General features: G+C 40.7%; 1 pseudogene; it reads right to left on the bottom strand.

The window, feature by feature from the left end:
* Window positions 1-451: 451 nt before the first annotated feature.
* Window positions 452-1,493, bottom strand: LOC101700568 (large ribosomal subunit protein uL18 pseudogene; annotated as a pseudogene).
* Window positions 1,494-8,078: the final 6,585 nt, after the last annotated feature.

The raw sequence follows: 8,078 nt of genomic DNA, 5'->3' as shown, positions 1-8,078 counted from the left end.
TACCTTCTGAAGACTCGGGGCAGGTCCTGGGAGGGAGAAAGTCCACTGTGGGCCACACGCATGTCTGCCTGTGGGACCAGGATGCCCAGCCTGCCAGCCCCCTCGATCAGAGTGGACGGCCTGATGAAGGAGGTGCTGATGGTTTTCCGGAAGCATCTGTTTTCTGGCTTATAAAAGTAATCATGCTCAAAATAGAAACACTGGAAAATGTAAAGAAGAAAGTAAAAATATCTTAAAGTTTTACTATTTAGACTTCACAAGTCACTGTGAGCACTTGGCTTATAGCTTTTCAGTGCTTCATTTATTTTTGTGTATTTATGTCTATGTGCATATATATTGCATAAATGCATATGTATATGTGTATATATAATATGCATTACTATTGTGGTAAAACAGCACAACATGAAATTTGCCACTTTAGCCATTTTAAGGTGTGCTGTGAGCAAGTTAATTGTCTCTACCTGAAAAATCTTCATGGAAAACTGTTGATTGGTTACTCTCACAGCCTGCTCCTGAGCTCCGAGGAAGCTTGCCTACTTTTGTGCATGGGCAGGGGGATTTGGGGACGGTTCCACTCTTCTTGTTCACTTCTCTCTTGAGCTTTTCACATAGACTGGATTCTGTCCTCTAGCAGCTTGAGCTTTCTTATCCATCTCCTCCCTGTCTGGAGTTACCTTTCCTTTAGGTACCACATACAATCTGCAGTGTGCTGGGCCATGATGTGCTTATTATACTTCTGCTTTACATTCCTTGCTTTCAGAATTGTACCCAGGGAATTGCTTGGTAATATGAGGAAGGGACAAGTTTCCCCAAACTTTATTGCTAGTAGTTGTTCAGGCAAGGCCTGCATCCAAACAGTAGGTGAAGACCCCACATTGACCATCAGTGCTTTCCATACTGTGTTCATCTCCAGTCATCTCCATTTGGCTTTTGTAGGTCTTGTCCATGCCAAACCTATTGAGAGTCCTGTGGGCCAGTAGCAGGACAGTCTAATGCGCTGCAGCACAATTTATCAGGCCAACTTTCACACCATATTTTGGTGGTTCATATGGGGATATGCTGTGCATATGCTGAGCAGACCATTACATCCCCTTCCATACAGGGATATACAATCTGACATACACAAACTATCTATTACCCTGAAATTGGACATGTACTTACTTCTACCCTGGATCACTAAATGTTTCCAAACATGATGACCAGCTGTAATCTTGTCTTCTTCTAAATTTCACTTGACATCTGTTTTATTTGTTGATTTGGTTTTGTTTCTTGGTACTTGGGATCAAACCTAGGGGTACTCTACCACTGAGCTACATCCCTGGCCCTTCTTATTTTGAGACAGATCTTGCTGTATTTCCCAGCCTGGCCTCAGACTTGGGATCCTCCTACCTCAGCCTCCCAAGTAGTTGGGATTACAGGTGTGCCCCACCGTGTACAGCCTTACTAGGTATCTCTTAAAATGACCTTAACTTGACAACTTTGATAAATGCCATCCTGTGGTAAGCTCAGCACTGACCTGCATGACTAGCAGTGCTGGGTAGGGGACATTTGAACTGTTCTTAAGGGTAAAGGTCTATGACATTAAGTGCATTCACACTGTTGGGCAACCATTACCACCATTCATCTCCAGGAATTTTTCTCTTCCCAAACTGAGCTCTGTGGCCACTGAATATTAGGTTATTCATTTCTTCTGCCAGCCTCTGGCAACCCCTATTCTAGTTTCTGTATGAATGTTATATGAATTTCATATAAATGGAGTCACATATGCAGTGACTCTTTGCAACTAGCCTATTTCATTTAGCATAAATGTCCTCAACATTCATCTGTGTTGTAGCATGTTTCAGAATTTCCTTCCTTTTTAAGTTTGAATAATATTCCATTGTGTTTATATACTGAATTTTGTTTATGTTTTCACCCATTGATGGCGATTTGAGCTCCTTCTACATTTTGGTTGTGAGTAATGTTGCTAAGAACATAGGTGTGTATAGTTCAGGCTGGCCTTGAACTATGTAGCCCAGGCTGGCTTTAAAATCACAGCAATCCTCCTGGCTCAGCCTGCCAAGTACTGAAATTACAGGCATGTGCCTCCATACCTGGCTATAATATAGTTTTAAAGTTGATGATATGCTATTAATTTTGTATCAAATTATGAACATTTCTCAATGTCATTATAGGATTTTAAATGACTACCTAGTATTTATTCATTATTTTAGTATCTATCCTATCTGTGAACATTTTCACTGCTTCCAAGTTTTCACTACTACAGTGCTATGACAAATATACAAATCTTTGAAGAATTACCTGATTATTTTCTTTATATAATAAATTCCTAGAGGAAAAATTATTTTGTCAAAAGTCATGAACATTTTAAAAGTTCTTGATGTATATTCATGACTTTTTCATAAAATTTGCTCCAATTACCATGTTACTCCCTATTTCTCAAAACAAACAAACACAAACAAACCCAACTCATTACTTTTGCAACCTGTGATTCCAAATAACCCTTCAACAAAATATTTCTGGTCCTGGGTTCTCACAAACTTATTGAGGTAAAATTGTGAGTATAGGAAGCAGATTAAAAAGAGGGTTTCAGAAGTTTTATAGAAGAAAATAATGGAAACTGGCCATTTCTTGAGTGAGGAAGTAGCAGTCCACTGGGGAGAGCAGTAGGGCTATGTGCAGATGAGAGAAGAGGGAACACGGGGCACCTGTGCATGGAAATTGCGCCACATATGCTACGCCTCTCTCGATCATTCCATAAGGCAGGTGCTTTGAGCCTCATTTTCCAGTGAGGGAGCCAGAGTTCACTACGGGCCTCAGGTCCACAGATGCACAGATGGTCATTTGTAGTCAGTATTCAATGAAGCCTGTCAGATACTCTGACACCATGGACCGCCACTGACATCTTTCCTTCACATCATGATGTTCTCAGGAGACGACCAGCACTCTGAGATATAGGAGGGATAGAAGTTTCAAGGTCAAAACTGAAAACTCTCAGAATATATATCTATATCTATATAGATATATATTTTATTATTAGTTCCTGGATCTGAGGAGAAGTCAGGGCTGCCTCTCTGTGGCATTGTGAGTGCTGAAAGGTCCCTCCACTTGCTGGATCATTGAATTCCCCTGTGAAGAAGTGTGGGCTTAGCACTTGTGGCATGCCACTGAACTAGAAGGACTGACTTCAACAGATACCACAACTCGCAGCACAGCCACCTGCAGCCCTCACATCCACCTGGGTGAGCTACTTATGTAAGGGTGTAGAGTGGAGAAGTCAACAGGGTAATCTGATAGCAAAAACCCCAGACAGGAGGCAGAAGGCCAGAACCAGTTAAGTGTGAAAGATTAGGCCATGGGTGGAAAAAACATAAATCCGTGGTTTACCTCAGATTCCTGCATTGCTGCTTAACTTTGGGATAGCTAATACCCTACGTTATGTGAAGGTGTGATTTAAGTTTTCATCGATCATGGAGAAGATGGTATAATTAAATTTTACAACATTCATTCATAAGACAAACAAATACTTCAGTTGGTGTTAAGTATTGCTACTGATCTTATCGTAAAATAATAGATGGTCATTGGAGCAGTGAGTTCCTGGCTGGTGTGTCATGGAAAATAGAATTGGATGTTAGCTGTCTGTTTTATAAGAGCAATTATGTGTTTGTTGTGAGTGGTAGGCAATGGAGAAGATCCCTGATGAGATGAGAGAGGGCGTTTGGGGAGGAGGAAGTTTGTGGCTTTGGGGTGTAGAGCTCCATGGTATACACACCTCTTTGTACCACAGGATGCTGCAAAGGGCCACTTGCAGGATCAGTGATGACTATAGTAAACCTGCATGGAATCATATCATGCCAAGATTGGTCTAGAGAGCTCCACTGGCAGAGGGAATGGGTTTTTGCATTTCAAGCTAAGATTCCTTGGTTATTTCAGTGTACTTCTTATTGTGTTCATTATCTTTATGTCAGCTCCTTGATGGAAAGAGTAGGTCTGGTTCATTTTATGTGGGCCCAGAACAAAAGTGGTGCTCATAAATTCACAATCATATACAAAGCAGCGGATAACATAGCATTTTTAATATTTGTGATTAGTTACATTTGCAATTGGGCTTGAAAAATCAGGTAGATTCCAGCCCATGTGGTGTTGCATCTGTACATTTAGTATAATATGGATTCATCCCTAACTCTTAGATTTTTCTTTGAGATGGAAATCCCCAAGGTTAAGGAATGGTCAGAGGAGCTGCTAAAAGCCACAGTTATCCCCATGGGAAGAAAACCCAGATTCTGGGGATCTTCTGTACCCATCAAAATGTATCTAATTAGGGCCATTGCAACTTCTCTATCTTCAAACATTCTTTGCTTTATAAAAATGAAAAATGCTTCCTCCAGTTCTTAAAATTTGTTGAGGGCTTACCATGCCAGGTACTAGCATATGGATCCACTGTGAGGAGAAACCACTTTTTTCTCCAATTGAAGGTAAACTAATTTAAGATGAGTAACTTGATCAAGGACACACCTCTCATGAGGTGCACAGTGGAGGTGTGAACTCTAGTAAACTTGCTGCCTCGATGCAGCTCTATCCACCAAACTCCACAGACACAGCTGGCTCTAAGTCATGGAAGCTATTCTGGCCCGAGACACGATCATGGATGTTTGTATAATGTGTATGTGCTTGTACATGTAAATATAATTTGCATAAGGCTTACTTTATGTTTAACATGTAGATATATGACTTTTAGATCTTTGTGTATAAATTTGCATATATAGACAAACATTCTCTCAGAGATATTTATATGGTAATATGCATACAGAGGAGGGCAAATAAGGAATTCAGCAACAGTGGTTTCTTTTCTGGGCAGCAGAATTGTTGATTTTTAAAAATCATCTTTTTGTTTGTGTTCTTTATGATTTTTCTGTGATAGCATATAATGGTTTGTAGCTAAATTTGTGTCTCTTTTTTTAAAGAACATTTAAAAATATGTGTTGATGGAGTTCCTGCCTACTTAGTTCAAGTTTGTACAAAGCCCTGGCAAAGGCTTGGTCTGGGGTAGCACCTGACTGTCCAGCTACCTGTCTGCACGCTTCCCTTTTCAAGAAGAGCAGAGGCTCCTTATGGCCTGTGTTACTATGTTGACACCCAGAGCAGCTCTCCAAGAAGCATTCTCCTGACGGGGCCCAGCCCCACTTCACCACTTTGTGGTATCAGCTCTTTCCCAGAGGCGCTCGGGTTAAACCAGAATGATGTACTCTCCACATTCACCCAGAGCCATGAGCCTCAAAACCTTGAATTCATCTCCTGGCACTGATGTAGGCCACTTGGCCCTGTGTGGCACACATTTAGTGTCCCCACTTCTATGTGCACTATGAATAATAAGTGCTGGCCAGCATGAGTGCTGGGAGGTGAATCTGCAGTGTTCCTGTGAATGGCCAGGACAAGAGTAGGTGGCCCTAGCTTTGGTCTGTGGGCCTCAGAGAAGTATACAGACTGCCAATTTCTGCTCCGAGGAGGGAGAGCTGTGGGATGTTCATCTCTCTGCCTTTCTGTAGGGGCTGCACCAAAAATGTGCCTTCCCAGGCAGCTAATTGGGTCCTCATAGGGCCATCTCCATGCATGGGAATCAATGCTTTGGCAAATGATGTAGCCGAACAGATACTTGGAGCCATCTGGCAATGGCAGTGGCTTAGTGAAGGGCAACCGCCAAACACTGAAACACACACACCATCAACCGGGGGTTCACAGCTGCCTGGGGTGGTCGCTCTTGAGATTTCAAGGCCACTTTCTCTGGGTGCAGCTGTGCCCACAGCCACATTACTGAGCCTGTCCCATGCCTGATACTTCCCATCCCACGAAAAGCAGATTTCCTCCAGGAGCGTCTTTAAGGCATTAGTCTTAACTGCCACCAGGGGGCAGTAGTGGACACACCTGTTCTGCAGTAAGGGGAGGCTACCTGATTCCAGGGCCCTTGGAGTGAGGCTTATGCCTTCCCATGCCTGAGGACACTACACACCAAGGCCAATGCGACTGGGGCAGTGAGTTTTACACAAGCCAACAAACATGCATGAATCAAAAGCAAATAGATACCTTTCTGTAGGAATCCAAAATTTTAAAATGTGCAGAATGGAAATATGTAAACATTTAAATTCCTAGAAATAAAATTTTGTGAATCTTCATCATTAAATGTAATATTAGTAAAAATTGTTAAGAAACTTTTAATACAAATCTTCCCCATAATTGCAAAGAAGTCATAGCTAAAATCAGGTAAATAATACTATTATATCCAAATAGTTTCAAAAACAAAGTAGTAAAAACTTAAAAAATAATTCTCAAAAATTATATTTCAGTAGTATGTAGGTGCATTTTATTATGTTTTATATGACGTGGAAGGATGATTTTTCTGTCCTTCAAGAGAAATGTAAAGTCCATCTTGGGCTGTGAACAAATACTCCATTCTCTCTGTCTCTCTGCCTCTAATGCTTGGCATCAGACCTAGGGCCCTGTACATACTAGGCAAGCACTCTACCATTGAGCTGTACCCACAGCCCCTCTAAATCTTTTCGATTTGGATGTGATTTGTAAAAAGCGTAGACTTGTATATGAAAATTTTAATATAAAAACTTGTTCTTTTAATAGTGGGATGAATCCTTTTCCTTATTATAAATGAAATCACACTCTATCAATCTTACTCTATTTCATATTTATACAAATATGTATCATTCATATATAACATCATTCTCTATGTTGTCTGGTTTATTTGCTTTTTTGTTGAAGATGGCTCATATTTTTATTCTACCTTTATAGTAAATTTTTATGTAATATATCTTGTATCCCCCTTTGCATAGTGTGTATTCATTCTCTATTCTAAATAATAAAATTTTCCTAGACCTTTTCACCCTCCCCTCCTTCATCCTTCCTCAGGGCTCAATTTGAAGTGATATTCTTTTACTCTCAGCTTTTTCCTTATAGGGATGTAGATATATAAAATATATCAGTCAACAAGCTTACTCTATGTTCCATTGCTTCCCCTTCTACTTTCATTTTTGGTAGCTATTGTATTTATTTTTTTCAGAACATGTAACATTAAGTGCAATTCTGTCACCACGGTCAACATTATATATAGTCTTAGTTCAGTGGTTAGATGTGCTTTGCTGTGTGCCACGAGACTTTGAGCCACATGCTGCTTCTGTGATTTTGGTTTTGTGCATGTGCATGCTCATTTTAATCAGTTCCCCAGGGAGAGCCTATGGCAGGGGTCTTTTGGGTCTTTTCAAGTTTGATTCTGCCTTTGGCCTGGGACACTCAGAGGGTATTTTATGTGGATAGAAAATCAATTTGTCCTCAACAGTATGACTTCACCTTTTACACATGCTACCCTTACAACTATGGCTTCAACTTTGGTTTTTGCTTTGTGTGTTAGTTTTCTATTGCTGCTGTAATAAATTATCACAAACTTACTTGCTTAAAACTACAAAAAATTTATTCTCTTAAAGCTCTGGAAGTCAGTGATCTAAAATCAGGGTCCTGGAAGGGCTGTGTTCCCTCTGGAGGCTCTGGGGGAGATTCCTTGTCTTTTCCAGCTCCTGCAGTCAGCCTGGACTCAAGGCTTTAAATGTTGGTCTCATCATCTCATCTTTCTCAGCCTTTGACCATTTTGCCTCTCTCTTACCAGTATATGAGGACCCTTGTGATTATGTTGAGTTCACCCAGATAATCAAGAATAATCTCCCCATCTTAATGTACTTAACTCAATTATGTTTGCAAAGCCGCTAATCCTATATAAGGTAACACAGTCACAGTTCCCTGGGAGCAGGAGATGAACATCACCCTGGAGAAGTTGTTATCCCTCCAACAGAACAAAACTGGGACTATAATACCAGCAGTGGACTAGGAACATGTCTAACATGATAGAGGCTCTTATCATGGGAATGAAAAGATGCATTAAGAAGTCTGTTAATTATGATAAGGCTCGAGAGATCATATAGGGTAAAGAGGAAAATCCAGCTGTCTTCCATAGCTAATTAGTGGCAGCTTTTTCATAAATATACAAATTTACATCCATCTTCCAGGGAGGGACAGGCACT

The sequence above is a fragment of the Heterocephalus glaber genome, unplaced genomic scaffold (assembly GCF_053883595.1).
Source record: "Heterocephalus glaber isolate CG9 unplaced genomic scaffold, H.glaber_assembly_v1.0 deba00001795, whole genome shotgun sequence".
Lineage (NCBI taxonomy): Eukaryota > Metazoa > Chordata > Mammalia > Rodentia > Bathyergidae > Heterocephalus > Heterocephalus glaber.
Note: the sequence above shows the minus strand (reverse complement) of the source record. Positions and strands in the feature narration are given on the sequence as shown.